At 36.8% G+C, this 20178-nt stretch overlaps 1 pseudogene; it reads left to right on the top strand.

The window, feature by feature from the left end:
• LOC140532207 (HAUS augmin-like complex subunit 7) overlaps positions 1–20178 on the top strand; it is a 42175-nt pseudogene that overhangs the window by 7865 nt on the left and 14132 nt on the right.

Genomic DNA, 20178 nt, shown 5'->3' with positions numbered 1-20178 from the left:
AGTTCCAAACTATTACTAAGTATTGGTAATTAGTACTTATCAAGTATTTGTGTGCAAAGAATTATGCTGCTAGGCTCTGGGAATACAAAGACATAAATGAAATATTCCTTACCCTCAAAAAATTTATATTCTAGGGTCAGAAAATAACTATGAGGTAAGTCAATACAAAATACATGCAAAGTTATTTGTGGGGTGAAGTGAGGGTACTAATAGCATGGGGGATCAGGCTTTTTGTAAGAAGTAGACCAGGGCCAAATTTCTACAAAAATCTATTTCATTCATTCCCTCCTGCATAGGCACTCCTTCTCTGGCAGCCATTTAGAAGAATAATTTCAAGTTTAAAGTATTGAAAGAAAATGGAAATTAAGTGGATAGTGATTATTTGTACAGTGTAGAACTGAGGTGAAATTTCATATTCTACAAGAAACCTTTCCCAATCCCTCTTAATTCTAGTGCCTTCCCTTTCTTAATTATTCTTTTATCCTGTGTGGCTTTTTTGTACATATCTGTTTGTTCATTGTCTCCGTCATTAGAGTGTGAGCTATCCTCAGTGCTTAGCACAGTCCTGGTACATAGGTGACACCTCTTAAATGTTTACTGACCTACTAACTGAAGTACTCTACTCAAATTACTGTAGCTCCTGAGCCTCAACTAAGATGCTTCTCTTTAACAATCACCTAGGAGACTTAATTAACTTTTAACAATGGCATTTATTATGGTAATAGTAAGAATAATTGTATAGTGTATAGCCTATATCAGGGAGAAAAAAACTGGAACTCAAAATCTTATAAAAGTGAATGTTGGAAATCATCTTTAGGTGTTATTGGAAAAAATAAAACACTATTAAGTGGTGAGGAGGAGGTAGAACAATTGGTACAAAACATTTTACCCCTAGTCCTGAGGCACATTCTCCCAAAAATGCACTCAGCATACATATGAAGAATGAGCTACATTTAGAGCACAATGGAAGCTCAGGAGTAAGATATTAATGTAAGTTTCAAGTATGTCAGAGGATAACTCCTAACATTGACTACTAGATAGAAGCCCTTTTCACTCTTTGTACTCCTCATAGCATTCCTCATGGTTGCAGCCCTCTGCTGCATGAGTCATTCAAGTGGGCTCCAAAAACTTTAATCTGTAACTGAATTTTTTTCTCATGTGAAAAGTCATGCTCCTTGAAGATGCTTCTTCCCTCTAGTAACTATCATTCTGTATCCACTTTTGTCCTTGAGTGTGTGTCTCTGTTCCTGACAGAAATCATTGTCTCTTACCAGTTTAATCTCTCCAGTGACATGATCAGTGGGAGGCAGAGGGAAGATTTTTTTTCTTTCCTTCCAAGAGCAATGCCTTCTTTAAGACCTTGTTTTCTTCTGCTTCTGGCTTCAACTCTTAAGACTGGAATCCTTGACAGCTGGACTAGAAAAGGGGTAAACCAAGGTACTGGTTTTATATATAAGCCAGTTAGGGTAGGACTGATTTGCTCAAACACAGACAAGGTGTTTCTTGCACCATATCATTGCTTTAATCCCATGGCCAAATCTCCAAATTCATGAAGGATTTATTAACATAACATTGGGGGAAAATTGCAACATCTAGCTTACATTTTTGTGATTATAGTCTGGACCCATTAATGGAATGACTGAACCTGTGATTACTTCAGCTGAAGTGTGTATGGCTAGAACCACAACACTCCTTCCTTACTCTTAATACCTTGTGATTATATTCTGTGTTTTCTGTGATTACATTTATTGAGATAAAAGTTAGACCACTCGCATCAGTACAACAAATTGTAGAAAAGGAGCAAAAAATATCTGTATCTAGAAGACTGTTTTTATAAAGTGGGAGGCTGCTGAGCTGATAGGGCTGAATTCCTTCAAAACCACATAAGAGCCAGAATGCCCTCCTTCAATAATATAAAATTTTTCATATGTAAGTAAGGTTGGAACCCCTTGGAGACTGCTAGAAAACAGCTGACTGCTACTTCATGGTCCTACTTAAGAGGTATCAAGATCACCTCCAGGGTATGTGGGAACAAGTGTTATTTATAAGAAGGTTAGTGCTGGGATTTAGTACAAAAAATCTGAGAATGCTTCAGAGAATTGGCACATATTAGCTATCATCAGGCGTTTGTAGTTCTAGCAGTTGGTTCAAAGAATTGCGGTGTATTAAGGTTCTAGTCTGCATCCCCTACTGATATCTTGGGACTCATAGTATGTGCAACAGTGTTGTGTTCTATATCCTAGCATCCCCTCCCTCACTCAATATTGCCTATGTTAATAAGGTGCTGTACTACATAACTTCTCTAAATGAAATATTTCTGATTTCTACAATCTTTATAAGCAATAAGACAGTAAGCAATTGATGTGACTTCAAGAATGAATGGTGAGTGGAAGGTCCCTAACAGTAAGCACATTCAGACTTTGGGAATTTCATTAAGTTCACTGACACTTTGGTTTTTCTCAAAAAAGTTCAGTATTCTGCAGCAATTGCCAAGAAGTTGAGAAAGACTGTAGTGCCTCCTAGTTTCTCTCATTCTTTAGCTAATCTTTCTCATTACTACTTTGTGTCAGCGTAGAGCTTCCATTAATTTCCTTCTTATGCTTCTCTTTGTATTATATTAGTTGTTCCAAATGAGAAGTCACAAATCAGCCAATAACATGAACTCTGGGATTTGGGGCTTGCATTTTCATCTCCAAGAGAAACATGTTCTTAGTGGGCTATTATATACAAAGTAGTGATTCCTAGGCCTAATACCTCAGGGTGTTTATGCAAATCTCAAGGGGCTGTCACAAAATTCTCTAAAATTTAGATCCCAACAGTGATAGAAGTGCCACAAGTCAAAATATATCCTGTGGGGGCAATTACTGATACAGTAATTTCAGGTAGAACTATACATGTTGAATGATTCACACCATTAGTCTTATTAAATATAGTTGGGTGGTTGTTTTTTTCCAGCATTTTTAGCATCTGAGTTTTGAAGCAAAACTATAATTGATATAATAGCTAATACAACTTCAGCGAAAAAAAATCTTTAGCTTAAGAAAGAGCAGCGTAGTCCAGTCAAGACTGAAGAGTACCACTGCTTTAATTTCTGCTCCATCATTAGTCAGCGAGGTGAGGTAAGTGGGCCACAACATTTCCTGACTTTAATTGTTTTCATTCAGAATAGAGATAATAATAGAGATAAAAGAGGTAATAAAACCTGCCTGCCTCATCTACTTTTCAGAATAGTTGTAGGATTCATATAAGATACTTAAATATGGGTTTTCTAAATTTGCAGATGTGGTTTTTTGGGTGACAAAGGTACATATATTCTCAGAAAACAGGAGAAAGGTCGTGCCTTTACCACTCTACCAGCAGCACAATGAATAACAGGCCAAATAAAGGACAAGGCTGAGAAAGTTTGGTTCCAGTCTCCAAAAGGGATGTTGAGCTAATATTATATAATATCTCTCTGTCATGCCTCAAATGTCTCTAGTCTAAGGGTATGATACGAATGAGAAGGAAAGCTACTTCTCTTATCACTCTTAAGGGGTTCTTAGCAGCTAGGTAGCAAAAGGTGCTAGGTGCTACAAATGGATGAAGTGTCAGGCCTGGAGTCAGAAGAACCATCTTTGTGATTCAAATCTGACCTCAGCCACTTACTGGGCAAGCCACTTCACCTAGTTTGCTTCAGTTTCCTCATCTGTAAAATGAGCTGAAGAAGGAAATGGCAAACCTCTTTGGCATCTTTGCCAAGAAAACCCCAAATGGGATCCTAAGGAGTAGGACGTGACTGAAAATGATTGACCAATAGCAGCAGTTCTTAGGTCATGTTCAGCATCTTAGCTCATCTCCATCTAGACACTAGTGTCTAGTGTCCAAACACTAAGCACTGACTCAAAACATTTGATAGGTTGGGAAGAAAAACAGCTTACATTGTGGTTGAGTCAAGGAAAGAGCCCAGGAAAAAAAAAAAAAAAAGAGGAGGAGGATTTTTGATCTGCTGGGGTTGTGGGAGGGGGGCACAATTCTGTCTGGTTCCCTGTGGCCAGAGCCCTCCTGATTTGGTATGGATAGTCCTCTTTTTGAGACAAACAATAGGCTCTTAGCTCAGTGGGTGCTGGAGGATGCTGCCCTGGAGGGTAAAGAAAGAACCAAGGCCAGCATTCTTTGGTTGTTTTGACTGTACCAAACCATTTGACTGCCAGCAGTCAAACTGAAAGTAAACTGGGTAAGTGAGTGAATTCAGCAGCCAGAGGCAGAACTCTTGACTTTCAAGGAAAGTGCAAAGAAAGCAGAGGAAGCTGGTGGCAGTGCACACAAAGTGGTCTCTGGTGATGGGGACAGAGAGTGAGGGACCCTAGTCAGGACCCACTCTATGGTCTCTGACCCAGAGGGTCCTGCTGAGATAGGAGCCCTGAAACCAGAGGAGGGAACTTGGGGCTCAGACTGGGTGACAGACAGCCCTCAGTTTATTCTCTCACTGCTCCCAGGAGGAGTGAATCCCCAGACTGAGGGAGCAAGTGGTGGGTGGACCCCCAGCAAAGAGTCCAGGTGGAGAGGGAGTACCCTGAATTCAAAAAGAAACCCGAGAAGTCTCTGGAGCAAGGGCTCCCGTAGGTGTGGTCTGATGGAGCCAGAGCTGAAAGGCTCTCTGCTTTAGACTTCGTGGCTTGGGAGAACTCTCTGAGGGCCTCCTTTTACAGAGTAAACTAAATGTGTTAGAGTCTCCAGAAGCGATATGTCCTTTGTTTCTTTATACGTAAAACTGAGATGATAAGTTATTTGCACTTGGCCTTGTAAAAATGAATTCCCCTTGCAGCCAGATCACTAATGGGGATCTACAAGGGAAGGGGTGAATTTCCTAAAGGAAATGGGATGATAGATTGGTTTTGTTCAGCTTTCTGCCAAGACTTGCCACATCCTATGCCCAGTCTGTCTCAGGGGCAATGAAATCACTCATCCTGGGTAGAGTCCCACTTGAATGGCTTCATACTTTGGATATGGGTCTTTCCCATGATCAGTTGATGAAATTTGAGCAGGATGTTAGGTCAATTGTGGCTTGGGCAAATGCTACTGTCAGTGCAAATAGACCACAGAGCCCTCTGCCCTACCAGGCCACCAAGGGGGATAATACCGTCCTCAGGAGGGAAATCTGGGTATGGTACAAAACTTGGGATTGATAGGAAAGTTATTAATAGTCATCCCATGGGTATGCTTATAAAACTGAATCAGAAAATTCAGCACTGGACACTAGGGGCCCTTCACCCTACCCTAGCCCAAGGTATCCTCCAAAACTCCTGCCCCATTTGGATAATTTCAGGGAGGTAGTCCATGGGTGCAGCTAGGTGGCAGAGTGAATAGAGCTTTGGGTCTGGAGTCAGGGAGACCTGAGTTCAAATCGGGTCTCAGATGCTAACTACCTGTATGACCTTGGACAAGTCACTTAACCACTTAGTTTTTTCATCTATGAAATAGAGATAATAATAGCACCCACCTCCCAGAGTTGCTGTGAGGATCACATGTAATAATTAATTTCAAAAGGCTTAGCATAGTGCCTAACACTAGATAACTGCTAGCTATGGTGTTATTGTTGTTGAGAAAAGGGGTGCTATGGGGTCAGGTACTTCTTATATTGACACTTTCAGCAACCTCCAGGTATGTTATATGGGTAGGAACAAATGGAAATCCTTAGAGTTACCTAAACCATCCCATGTAACAATATCAAGTCCCGTGTGTGTGTGTGTGTGTGTGTGTGTGTGTGTGTGTGTGTGTAAGATATTTTATCTCCAATGATAGAGATGAAGAAAGCTGTGTCAGAAAACTCCTATCTAACCACTGAAAAAGGAAAAACAAAACCCTTGAACAAATATTTACAAAGCAAAGCAAAATAAATTATTGCATTGGTCTTGTTTAAATATATACATGCGCATAATGCTTGTCATACATACACACATACACATATGCCTACCATTTCTCAGTCAGGAGGAGGATAGAACGCTTCCTCATCATTCCTCTCAATTATACTTCGTCGTTTCATTAATCAGAGTTCTTAAGTCATCCAAAGTTACTTGTCTTTACGATGTTGTTTTAATTGCATACCTTGTTTGCCTTATTCTATTCACTTCCCTGTGAATTAGTTCAAACAAGTCTTCCCAGTTTTTTTTTTTTCTGTAACTGTCCCTTTCTCATTGTTTCTTATAGCACAATAGCATTCCTTTACATTCGTATGACATAATGTTTTCAGCCATTTCTCAACTGCTGGACATTCCCATTCAGATACGGGCTGGAGCCAGTTTGTGCCAGAGAATCCAAAGTTAAATTTTCAGGGGGAGCATTTATACTTTGGAAATTAACAAATACAAACCAGGACTCAATTTATTGTATTGTCAATTTTCTAAACTAAATAAAGTGATGAAGAAAATATTAATGATTCCTATTAAACTTAAAAGTCTGTCATGTAGACATTTTCCCATAACTACTATAAATATTTTTGTACTTATAGGTGATCTTTCTTTGATCTCTTATGGTATCCAGGGGTGGGGAGCCTGCAGCCTCGAGACCACATGTGGCCCCTCAGGTCCTCAAGTGTAGCCATTAAACTGAATCCAAACTTCATAGAATAAATCCCTTTAATGAAAGGATTTGTTCTGTAAAACTTGGACTTAGTCAAAAGGCTGCACCCAAAGATCAAGAGGGCCACGCATGGCCTTTAGGCCACAGGTTCCCCACCCTTGGATAGACCTAATAATGAGATTCCTGGGTCAAAGGATATGACCTTTGGGGCATAACTTTTGGGGCATAGTTTCTGAACAGATTTGTAACTACTTCTTCAGATTCACCTATTACATCACAAGTTAGTATAGTAACTGAAATAGTAGATGGCATATAGGCTGACGATCATTATAGACTTGCTTATCTCCAACAGGTTTGAGAGCAAGGACAGATTGATATTCACTGTGTTTGTGCTCTATGGGTTGAATCTCTGCCCTAGGAATCTCTAGAGCAATACATCTAGGCAAGAAAAGAATTGCCTCTAGGTTGAATCCTCCTGTCCTCTGAACAGTACACATGGGTCTGTTCACTGGAAACATCACTTTCTGCACCCATATCTGGTTTGGACAATCCTTGTATTTGGGCAAGTGGTCTCTTTTGCTCAACATTCATTGAGCTGAGTAGCTATCACTTTTCTCCCCTCATTCATTGGAAAATAGGGGGCCATTGTAAATAATCTTAAAAGGACCCCCTTCATTCTCTGGAGCTATTTCGTAAACAGGTTAAGTTACCCAATCTTAGCTCTCCAACAGTCAGTTGATTTGTGAATATTTGAATGATCCAAATTAAATGATAGATGTAAAAGATTTTTGCAAATTTTCTAGAACAACTAACTCCCCTAAATTCAGAATAGAAACATTCCTCTTTCCTTTCTGTTCCTGGATTGTGTCTTTAAATGTAGTGGTGGAGACACAGAGCTCTTGGAGGTAGTACCATCTTGAATGAGCTAATGTGAGGTAGGTAAAACTAAAAAAACAAATAGTACTAGTCTTAGAGTCAGGCAATACAAGGTGTAAACATTACACCATGAATATGATTATTAAAATTTCATTGGAGTAGCATCCTTTCTGTCACTTCAACAATTTGAAGAATAATGTTGATGGGGTTTGGGCACTGCATTAAATTTTTTTTTAAAAAGCCCCAAACTCCATAATGCACTTGCCCTCAAGCTTTCTAATATGACAAGTGAAAGAATACCTCTAGATAAATTAAAATCATCAATTTTCCCTTAAAAATATCTGTATTATGTCCTAAAACAATAAAGAAATCAGAGTAGAGAATGGTTCATCATAATGAAAGAAAGAAATCAATTTTGCTTGGCCTTTATACCCTGGGAAACTTACAGAATTAAAGCCTTACATTTTCAACATGTGAAGGCTTTAAATATTGACTCTTTATGTGTACTAAGGCTTAGATGTACCTGACTTCAAAAATTATTTTGTACCAAATCATATTCTTTTAACATGCTCTCTTGACAATGTGCCACTTACTGAATGTCAGACTACTAGATTATAAATAGCATTTTTTCTTTATCTCTCTTTCAAAGAGAAACTACTCATCTTTTCAAAGCACGTTTTTGTTCTCACTGTGCATGTAAAATGTAGAACCCTTACACACTATCTATGTTTAACCTTAACTTTGTAACATAAAAAGTTCAAGAGACATAGCTTCTGGATAATTAATAAAATGGGCCACTGGCATTCTCAACTGTCAAATACCTCTCACTGAACCCACTAAATTCTTATGGGCCCTTGGAAGAGTGTGTGTTGCTGTAGGTAGAGATAGACTCTGATTGGTTAACAATTAATGAGAAGAATGAATATTATAATGAAGTAGATATATTCTAATGAGGAACTGGGGGCCATGACTGATCACTCTTACTTCCAAACAACCCCCAGCCTCAGGCAATGCTGCCAGAGAACACAATGGGCCAGAATTCACTTTAGATTAAATTCTTTGTAAGATTTTCTAGATAGATGGGGCAACAACTAGATAAGATGGTCTAAGTGGGATAAATTTGTAGGAAAGGTTAAGGATCTCCCGAATCATTTGTTATTGATTTGTTATTAGTTATATAATAATAATTTCTCTCAGCTTTCTATCTGAATAGGAAATGGTAACAGAATGATTAACATGCATTGTAGGACACCAAAGTTCCCTATTGCATCTCCTCATGACATAAGAATTTCAAGGAAAGAGGCGCACAAAGACAAGATAATCAGTCCAAGCTTTATTAGGGGATTTACTTACAGAAGATTTTTATCGTTAGCACTACAAGATGGACAGTAAACAAGCAGTACATACCACAAAAGTCCATGTAGGGGCTTGGCTCTTAAGTTACTTATATGTTTTAATGAAACTGCTTAAGGAAGGAATGGGTTGAAACATTCAGAATATGCAGGAGTGTGTGTAACTAGGATAGCAACATAAATAAAATGTTAAAACAATATGGAGCTGGCTGCTAGCCACACATCATTCTTGACCTAACAAGGCTATTAATGTTTCCTGTTCCTAATTACAATAATGATCCAATTAATGAACAATACTTTTAACTACAACCATAATATATTTAACTGATAGTGTGGAATATGTCTCTTCTTTATAGGTATAGGTGTATGTGCATATGCATGCTTAAAACATGCAAGGTTTGAAGCCTCACTGTCACCCTCAACTCCTCACTCTCTCCCACCTCTTATATGTAATCAATTGCCAAATCTTATAGTTCCTACTTTCTAAACATGTCTTACATCTGTTCCCATCTTTCTAGCCATATGACCCCACTCTATTCAAGCCCTCATCTCCTCTTACTTTACAGACTACTGAAATCACCTCCTAATGACACCGTTGGATCCTTCCTGAAATCTCTGCCAATTCCACAACTACCAGGATAACTTTCCCAAAGCTTAGATCTAACCAGGTACTTTCCCTACGCAGTGGTTTCCTATTACTTTAAAGATCAAATGTAAACTCCTCAGTTTGGCGCTGAAAAACTTTCACAACCTGGCCCTATATCTTTCCAACCTTGTTCATTCCTTTTGCATATTTTATGGTTCAGCCAAACTGGCCCTCTGTAATGTTAATGAGATTTAAGATCTCCCCCACTTATTAACAGATCTCAAGTGCAACCCATTAAGGGAACCTAGCTTAGGGGAGGCTTGCTTGCATGAAGGCTTCTACACCTTTTGGTAATTAGACACTGAAGCATGTGGATTGTGATGCCTTCTGGCTCTATATATACTCTGAGGTGAGGTTTTATTCCTTTGGGGTTCGCGCATTAGAAGAGTGTTCATGTGATCTGACCAGATGAGACTCTGGGTAGCCATTAAGAGACTCCCAGCTTTGAAAATCCAGATGTTGGTGCTTTTCTTTCTGGTAACTATGTATGTATGTATGTAATGATCAGATGGTTGGATCTGTTGGTTGATCTATCATGTATGTATTGCTTATGGTCAGACAGCATCTGTTGGTCTTTACACTATTTCCTCTGTTTACAATTTGTGTTTGTAACATTTTCTCTGAAGTTCAGCATGCTGACTTGTTCCCCTTAACTAAGTAAATTATATATGTGTTTGATTAAAGTAAGATGGTTGGTACCTTGAAAGTTGGTTTCCTTTAAGAAAAGCAGATCCAAGAACCTGTACTAGCAGGTCATCCTGGGTATGTTAGCATGCTTGCTGTTACACCCTCTCGTTGTGCCTCATACACAACATTGTTTTGTTTCTCTGTGATTACCCTGTTTGTCCCCCATGCGTGGAATGCACTTCCTAGAATTTCTAGTTTTCTTAAATATTCAGGTACCCTCTACATGAAACCTTTCCTGATTCCCATAGCTGCCTATACCTTTCCCCAGCAACATGTACCTTATATTTGTTTTTTGTGTTATCTATCAACAAACCCTGTGATTATAGTGGTTTAGACAGCTTCTAGTGAGATACTTCTTCTCCTAAGATAAATTGACACATTCTGCAACTTAAATTCTTAGAAACTTTGATGGGACATTGAGAGATTAGGTGATTTGTTCATAGTCATACAGTTAATATATGAAAGAGACAAGACTTTGGAACTTGAATCCAAGTCTTCCTGATTCCAAGGATGACCATTCATTATGCCATATAGTCTATCATATATTGTATATATACCTACACACACACACACAGTCTCTTTGGATAGAATATAAACTCCTTGAAGGCAGGTTCATTTTTGTCTTTGTGTGTACTTAAACATGCACCTAACATAGTACCTGAAACCTCGGAAGTACTTAATAAATGCTTATTGATAGACTGGTGGACTGAATACATGTTATATGTAATATGTGTTTGTGTTTACTTACATGCCATAAGTCCATGTTTTATAAATGTATGCATGTATATACTTACTATGTGTTCCTTTAGAGGAGAGGGAATTAGAAATGATGAGAGATTATATTAAAAGATAAAGGATATGGGAGAAAATTTCCAGGATGTTTATTTTTCTTCTTGGAATAGATGTCATTTAATAATTAAGGTTATAACTATAGTTCCATGATGACAAAATGCATTTTGACAGGAAATAAACTGGCCATTCTAATAGTAGTATTCAGTGTCTCAAATCAAAACCAGATTATCACAATAAAATGTTTCCTGTATGTATATTGTCCAGATGGGGCACATTTTGGGGTAGTAAGGGAAGATTTTCTTCTCCACTATTTCTATGTAGTTATTAGAAGCCCTGCATATAAGAAATACCCTCATACTTCATCATAGCATATTATTATATATATATATATCTCATGATACAGCATATCACGATACATGTTATGATACATCATAGTTATAAGCTTGAATTCTCAAAGATTATGCCAACAGAGCACCAACTGGAAGGTCCTTCCAAGCTAGAAATGCTTCATGGAGGGGCTTAGAAAGGCTCTATGTCTGTGGTCTCTGAACTGGGTGGCTAAACATTATAGGTTCATGGGGAACCCAAATGCAAACCCAGAATCTGGAAAGACTGAACCAAGGAGCACAACATCAACAACGATAAATGTTTTAACTAAATGTAAACGAAAATATGTACAATTGTAGCTCACCAGGTACCTGTACTTTAGACTCAAGTTGCAAACAGCAGCCCAGACAGGAATGGCGTTCATCAAATCCCAAGAGCTACACTCTCTGATATAAGTTTATATGAGTCCTCAAAAAGTTATTTAGTCAACACCTAAAAGGAAACTGAAAAGGGAGGGGGTGGTTTGGGGGACCACCAAGGAGTATCTGGTTGAAATCAAGCAGAGCTGCAGATGGAAAATGGGGAGTTACCTGAAAAGTTCTATATCTGAAAAAACCTGTATCAAAGGAAGTCTTGGGGAGGAATTTATTGCTCTGCCCTCCAGTCTTCCAGTGAGAAGGGAGAGATAATTGAGGAACCTGAGAAAGTGTTGAGTATCAAAAAATAACGCAATCAATAATCCTTTTCTTCAATTCTTCTTATTATAAGGAAATGTGCAACTGTACTGATGCTTGCCAGGTTCATAATAATAAGGAAAGAAACATTAAGGAAGAGTATCAATTCGTGACTTTATTTATGCTTCAACTTTGTATTGCACTGTTTCATTCCAAGCACCTAGAAAAAAAATTTACAGTTATTTGATGTCACACCTATCATATGAGGAAAAACCTTTTTAATGATTTTACATCTTATATGAGATACACACCATGCATATTTGATTACTGTGATTAAACACATGTGGTAGGAGAAATATACTGCCATCCCCCATGCTGACTAGGTTAGTTTTTCCTTAAAAGGTATAAAAAAATGTCCTTGAGACTTAACTGACTCAGGAGACTTAAAAGCAGAGCTATATGATAACAATCCCCAGAAAATTTTGTCTTGATATCCCACTCCCTTTCCCCCCAGTGAATTGCCATTTGTAGTTTTCAGGCTGTTGTGAATATCAAATGACATAATAATTATAAAGCTCATAGCACAGTACCTAGCACATTCTGAGTGCTACATGAATGTTAGTTATTAGCTATAATTATTTATGAAACTTAAGCCTTTTGGTATCATTATGGCATGTTGTGGGTTCATGGCTAAAATTCCCTACCCCCCCACCAAGGAATTGCTGTGTATGAAACCTGAGCTTTTTGGCATTATTATGGTCTCCTGGGATTACATGGCTAAAAGATCACTAAAAAAAGATCAGCTGAGGCACAGGAAATCTAGATTGCTTTTCAAATTAACCCACAGGAAACCTGTAACTCTTACTAATATCCAATTCAGCTAATAGAAACCAGACTTAAAGCTTAAGAAAAAAATATCTTTGCATATATTTGTGTAATATCAATTTCTTCATTGTTATCCTAGAGAGTCATCTGATTTTTTTTTTTGCTATTTACTACCTTTACCACATCATTAGCTGCCTAAGAAATGTCCTTTCTTATAAAACAATCTCATTTCTGTAACTTGCAAATCTTTCATTTGTTAAAACCATCAGTAAAATCCAAGTTAAAATTTGTAAGGTAAATTCACCATCAAGTTTAAGTAGAGCCTGAAAAGATATAATCTTGGTAGGGTTATGATTAAAAGCCATGTAAAAATAAATGCTTTGTGCAGTTGGAACATTTGTTTGAGTGAGAAAGGTCCTGAATTTTCCATTTAACTATGAAAGTTAAATAAATAAAATTCCGGGATAGAGTTCTGTAATCTCTACAATCAGGGGCTTAGAGTCTAAAATGCCAGGGTTCAAGTTCCACCTCTGACACCTACTGACTGAATGATCTCAGACAAGTTACTTAGTCTCTAAATCTCAATACTTAGATTACTATTTCACAAGCTTGTGAAACAGTGGATGTTGTTACATTGTAACATACTATTACAAAATGCAAAGCAGTCACTGTTAAGAGAGCTGCATTTTAAAACAACTAAGTCTAATGTGAGGTAAACCATAAGAGAAGAAGGTAAAATCAAATGATTTACACATTTCACATTCAAATATAGAATCTACAGCTCCCCAAAGGCGTGTCAGAATGCAGTATTGTCAGTGTTAATTTAACTCCATTTTAGATGTGACTTATGTTCATGACAAAGCCCTCCTGGAAAGATGGAAACATAACAGAAAAAAGCCTCTGTCCTCAAGACACTTAATCTAGAACAGATTATGATTTACATGCCAGTAAGTGTGATATATGATAGGATATTGTTCTGGGTCAGATCTGACTCAACTAAATGGGAATTCATAGACCGTGCAATATTTAGCAATAGCATGGAAAGAACTTCAGCATGGATAAAATACTGACTCAGGTGGATCTATAGCTTTTTGGTATCTGGACACCAGTTATCTGTGTCAATAAACTTGAGCTGTTAGCTCCTGAGTCAATTAAAGTCTAAAGGAGCATTTTAATACTTTTAAGGAAGAAAAACAAAACACAAAACTAATATGCTGAATGAAGCAGTGTCTGGGTTTAGGATTCCTAGGGGTAGTAAGGCAACACAAGCCTCAACTTAGAAGACCTGTGTTCAAATGCAGCCTCAGACACTTACTAATTGTGTGCCTTGGGCAAGTCACTTGTATCACTTTTTCTGATCACTGTGTGAGGGCTTGCCCCATGTGAGTTCTCCACAAAATAGTCTTATTAGCAAGTATACACTAGACATTTGAACAACATGGCAATCTGTCAGAGTTGTGCTCTCTGCAATAGAGTTTCAATGCTGGGCAGTTTAAGAAAGGGCCTCAGCATCTAATATTTTATCTTGCCAGGTGATCTTCAAAATCTTCCTAAGACAATTCAAATGGAAGCAATTCAGTTTCCTAGGATGGCACTGGTTTCCTAGGATTGTCCAGGTTTCACAGGCATACAACAATGAAGTCAGTACAACAACTCCATAGACCTTCAGTTTGGTAGTCAATACTTCTTCTCTGTCACACTTTCCTTCAGAGCCTCTGAAACACTGAGCTAGCTCTTGCAATACATGAGTGAACCTTATCATCAAAGTGCACATCCCTGGAAGGTATACTGCCAAGGTAAGTGAACATATCCAGAGTATTCAAAACTTCTCCATTTCCTGTACCTAAAGGTTTCTCGTGCAGATGGTGTGGTACAGATGGAACACTTGTGTTTTCTTGGTCCTCATTGTTAGGCCAAAATTAGCACAAACGCAGAGAATCTATTCATACTTTGTTGCATCTCAGCTTCAGAGGACATACCGAGTGCACAATCATCTGCAAACAAAAAATCATGCACCAGCACTCCCTCTACTTTAGTCATAGCTTGTAGACTTTTCAAGTACTTGCCATCAGTGTGGTCGTTGACTCTGATGCTGTGTTCATCCTCACTGGCAACCTGGCTGAAAACATCATGCTAAAAAGCATAGGAGCACATACATAGCCTTGTTTCACTCCATTGATGACTGGGAAAGTGCGAGAGCATCGTTCATTGCTCAGAACCTGGGCAAGCACGCTGTCATGAAATTAATGTATAATACTGATGAATTTCTCTAGGTAACCAAATTTTAACATAATTTTCCACCAGCCCTCATGACAGACAGCATCAAAGGCCTTGGTCAGATCTACAAATGTTGTGTACAGACCTCTGTCCTGCTCCTGGTATTTTTCCTGGAGATGTCAGGTAGCAAATACTATATTGACTGTTCCTTGACCTCTTCTGGGGCCACACTGGCTCTCAGGTGGATGACCATCTCCTAGATGAAGGATCAGTCTATTAATCCTACCAGCAAGGATTCAGAGAGAGATCCCCTCTGTGATTCTCACAGGACAATCTATTTCCCTTATCTTTATAGAAATGGACAATGGAGATATCCTTGAACTCCTGGGGGATAACCTCCTTTTGACATATAACCCAAAAAATTCTAGTCATCTTTTATGTAAGTAATGGACACCCCCACACACTTTGTAAATCTCAGAATAAAATCAGCATCAGACACTTTGCCACATAAAACCTCTTCATCAGTTGGAACTTCAACTAGGGAGGGATTGGCTTTAACCTGATGGCCAATGGCTTCAGTATTGATTGATTACAGTACCTGAGAACCCTGAGAAGTCCATCTCCCTAAGATAAATGACTGAAAGTCCAATATATAGATGATCAAAAGATATGAATAAATAGTCTTCAATAGGGAAATTGTCAATTTTTAATAATTACATGAAATAATACTTCAAATCACAAATATAAAAGAGTACACAAGAAAATGATCTTGCCAGTTCACAAATTTGATCCAAGAACAGAACAGTCAATGTGGGAGGAATTGTGGGATGATAGGCACATCAGCACATTATTATTTAAGCTACAAATCAGTACAACTGTTTTGGAAAGCAATTTGAAATTATGTAAATTAAGTAACTAAAATGTTCATAAACCTTGACTCAGAAATTCAACTACTGGTCATATACTCTAAGGTAACTATTGATAAGAACACCCACACCCACACCCACCATATACACCACATAGAAAGGCCTAGGGTGCTGTGATCAATGGGGTCATGAAGAGTAGGTCACAAATGAACAACAATAACATTTATATCAGCACTTTTTTATGCGATAAGAAACACTAAGGGAGAAGGGAAATAAGCACCTATTGACTGAAAATGAACATATTGTGGTATATGTATGTAATGGAGTATTGCTTTGCACAATGAATATAATGAGTATAGAGAAGCATGGTAAAAGCTCCATGAACTGATCATGCAGAATAAAGTAAGTGGAGCCATAAAACATTACACATGATGACCAGACAATGACTACAACAACGCAAGTGGAAAGAATCACCACCAAAAAAGAAAAGAAAAGTAAATGTTGTGAAATGACAAAGAATAAACATTGCTCAACAAAAGCAAATAAGAACACACCTCTATTCCTATCCTGTAAAAGGCTACAAGTATATACGTATTTTCAGACTTCTTCAAAGTGTTTATGGCATATTAATTTTTTTCCCCTTTAAAAGTATTATTCAGTATATGAGATGATTGTCTGGGAAAGGAGCAAAGAGATACTAGAGGAAATTATGGTAATATTAAAAGAAAAAATTATATCAACAAAAAAAATTTAAGAAGAAAATCTTTGTACTAGAATCAAAGTTAGATTTGGAGAAAAATGGCTTCTGAAGAAAAGTATGCTTAATATGTGGTAGAGTAAAAGTGCACCTTTAAAATGAAGAATTACAGAATATGTTTCAAAATCTCACAACGTCAATGCCAAACTATCTGCAACAAAAGATTATAGCTAAAAGAGGACATAATGTATACTCAAAGATTTTGAAGATGTCAAAAGTTATAATTTGCTTATAATGTGATGGTTCTAAAATTTGTTTATGTCAGTCAGAAAGTCATCAGGCATTATTAAACACCTACTATGTGCCAGAAATTGTGCTAAGAGCTGGATGTGACCTTTTATGTCCATGGTATATACACATTTGAAATTTACCTTGCTAATAAGGAATGAGGATTTGTACCTAATTTCTGCCAGATTGCCTTTCAGTTTTCATCTTCATTGAAGCACTTTTTTCAAGTAAGGAGTTCTTGCCTTACTTGGTATATTTGGTATATATGTAGGGTATATTTGGATTTTTCAAACATTTGTCTACTAACTTTGTTTACTTCTGTGATTTATTGCCTTTTTTTGGTTTAGTTTACAGCTACTTCATTGATCTTTTTTTCCTTCTTTTATTCAGCTCAGAGACACAAATTTTTCCCTAAGAACTGTTTTGGCTATATCCCATAAATTTTGGTATGTTTTCATTTTCTTTGATTAAATCATCTTGTATCCGTGACTTGTTCTTTGACCCACATATTCTTTGGGATTAAATTGTTTACCTTATACCTAATTTTGAATTGTTTATTCAAATGTCTTTAATCATAACTTTGTGGCACTGTGGTCAGTAAAGGATTTGTTTAATTATTTGATTTTGAGGGATTATTGGAAGATGAACACATTGATATATTGTTGTTGGAGCTGTCAATGAATATAAGCATTTTGTAAAGTAATTCAAAATTATGCAAATAAATTGATTCCTTTAAACCTAGAAATTCTGTTATTAAATCTTATGCCAAGACAGCAATTGATAAAAGAAATTCTCATATTCATCAAAATATTTAAACAATAATTTTCTGTGATAGGAAAAAATTGGAAGGTATCCTTTGATTGTGACTTTAAAAAGTAAAAACCATTTAGAAACAGCTAAAAGAGTAATTATCTTATATAAATGAAGTATGAGTGGAAGAATTGACAGAGGAATTAGATGGGGGAGGAGAGCTGTTAGCTCTGGAAACCTACTTTCATTGGGAATGGAGAACAAGACATATATATCTAGAAGAGTATAAAAGTCTTCTAAATTCAAAAAGAAATAAAATGTTAAGGGGAAATAGAGGGGGCAGAAGACAAGGGAGGGAATTCTAGAGGGGAGGGTCAGGGAATATGTTAAAGAGGGATATAGAAGGGTGTTTAGATTAATGGGAATGAGAGGGTAAGGGAGGGATCTTCAGAGGGGAGGGTGAGGAAATTGTTTGATTTTTTTTTAAAGAAATTCACTTATTGATAGTTTTCAACATTCAGTTCCATACGTTTTAAATTTTCTCCACCTCCATTCTTTTCCCTCTCCCCAAGATGATGGTGTGCAATCCAATATAGGCTCTACATATACATTCGTCTTAAACATATGAAGGAATAGCTTAAAATGGAGTGTAGAAGTGTGTTTAGATTTATGGGAATGGAAGCATAAGGTAGGGATCCATGCGGGGGGTTAGGGGGGAGTGGGAGGGGGCCCTGGTAGTAGGGTAGAAGTAAAGTAGAGGAGTCAGGAGGGATAGGAAATAAGAGATAAGTACAAATGTAAAAACAAAGATGAGGAGTAGAATTGTTAGGGAAAGTACATGTCTATATATGTACGTATGTATTTGTAGCTATATATGCAATATATGCATGTGTATGTGTGCATATGTATACAAGTTTGTATATATCTATATATAAATATATCTGCACTTAATTGTAACCTTCTGGAGGTGAGGGGGAAAAGAGCAAAGTAAAAAGCACACAACAGAGAACAACACAAAACTTACAAGGAAACAAAGATACCTTTCAATATAACATGTAGTATTTTTATATAGGTTTTCTTGAAATGGAAATTTATTGCTATACATTTTGAATCCTCTATTACATCCCTCTGTGTACATGATAGGCTTTTTTCTTTTATTATTTTGTATTTAAATCACAATATTTAAATTTGTTTCTTTTTATTTTCTTATTGTACATTTGTTTCACTATGTAAGTCTAAAATTTTAAAGATATTCATTGATCGGTAGTTTTAAAAATTATGTCACATGAATATAACATATTGTTACTGTATCTTAAGAAATGATTAATATAATCATGAAGAAAGAATGGAAAGAGTTACAAAAACTGATGATGCAGAATAAAGGAAGCAGAGCCTAGAAAATAATGCATCAGATGGTCACAACAACATGGAAAGAACAATGGCAAAAACTTCAAAAGTGAAAATATTTGAAACTGCAAACAATAAGCATTGTTTGTTGAAAGAAGAGCTATTAGAGTATGGTCTCATGCAACAAACACCTCTGCAGAAGTGGGAGGTCTATAAGTGTGGCCCCAGGTATATATTTTCAGAATTATTTTGATGTATTGGTCAGTTATGCAGATTTTTTCTTATTTTCCTTTTTTAGCATAAAAAATTGTTTGTTATATGGGATGGCTTTCTGGGTATGGGAATATGCTCCCTGGGGGGAATTATGGTGATGTTAGAAAGCAAATTACATGAACAAAAACTTATTTTTAAAAAGATAAAAACCTTTGTACTATACCCAATACTAGATCTGGGAAAATTAGCTGTTCATCATAGGTATAGTAAAAGTATGTTTTCATAAAAAAGATTACAAAATATGTTTCAAAGTCTTGTGAACTTCATGTCAAATTATTTTAAATGTGATTCTATTGATTAGTGTTGCTTATTTCTGTCCCTTTTCTGTTTTATTTTTAAAATATCTAGTACATGGGATTGTTCTCTGTGAGGTCAAGGGGACAGTAGGAAATTTTGGTGATATTAAAAACAAGATATCAATAAAAAAAGTTATTTAGAAAAAAACAAAAAAAGATAATGATAACAGTGAGAAACATACCAGATTTCTGAGATGCAGCCAAAGGAGTCTGGAAACAAACCCCTCACCGAATTAACAAATAAAACTAGGAACTTAAAGCAATAAAATAAATAGATCAATAGCTAATTTGATTTTTACAAAAGAAAAAAGACAAGTTAGCAAAATCAAAAATGAAAAAGATAAATTCACTAGCAATCAAGAATAAAAGATGTTATTAGAAATTATTTCAAGGGGGGAAAGGGAGCAAACATTTATGAAGCATCTACTATGTACAAGATGCTGTAAGTACTTTACAGATATTTCATTTTATCCTCACAGCAATCCTGTAAGATAGGTACTATTGTTGTTCAGTCATTTTTTTTAGTAATGTCTTACTTTTTGAGGCCCATTTGGGGTTTTCTTGGCAAAGATAATGGAATGGTTTTACCATTTCCTTCTCCAGCTCATTTTTAAATTTTTCATTGCTATTATGATCCCCATTTTACAGCTGAGAAAACGTGAGGCAGACAGAGGTTAAGTGAATTGTCCATAGTCACATAGTTTGTA

The sequence above is a fragment of the Notamacropus eugenii genome, chromosome 3 (assembly GCF_028372415.1).
Source record: "Notamacropus eugenii isolate mMacEug1 chromosome 3, mMacEug1.pri_v2, whole genome shotgun sequence".
NCBI classification, from domain to species: domain Eukaryota; kingdom Metazoa; phylum Chordata; class Mammalia; order Diprotodontia; family Macropodidae; genus Notamacropus; species Notamacropus eugenii.
This window is presented reverse-complemented; position numbering and strand designations above follow the sequence as displayed.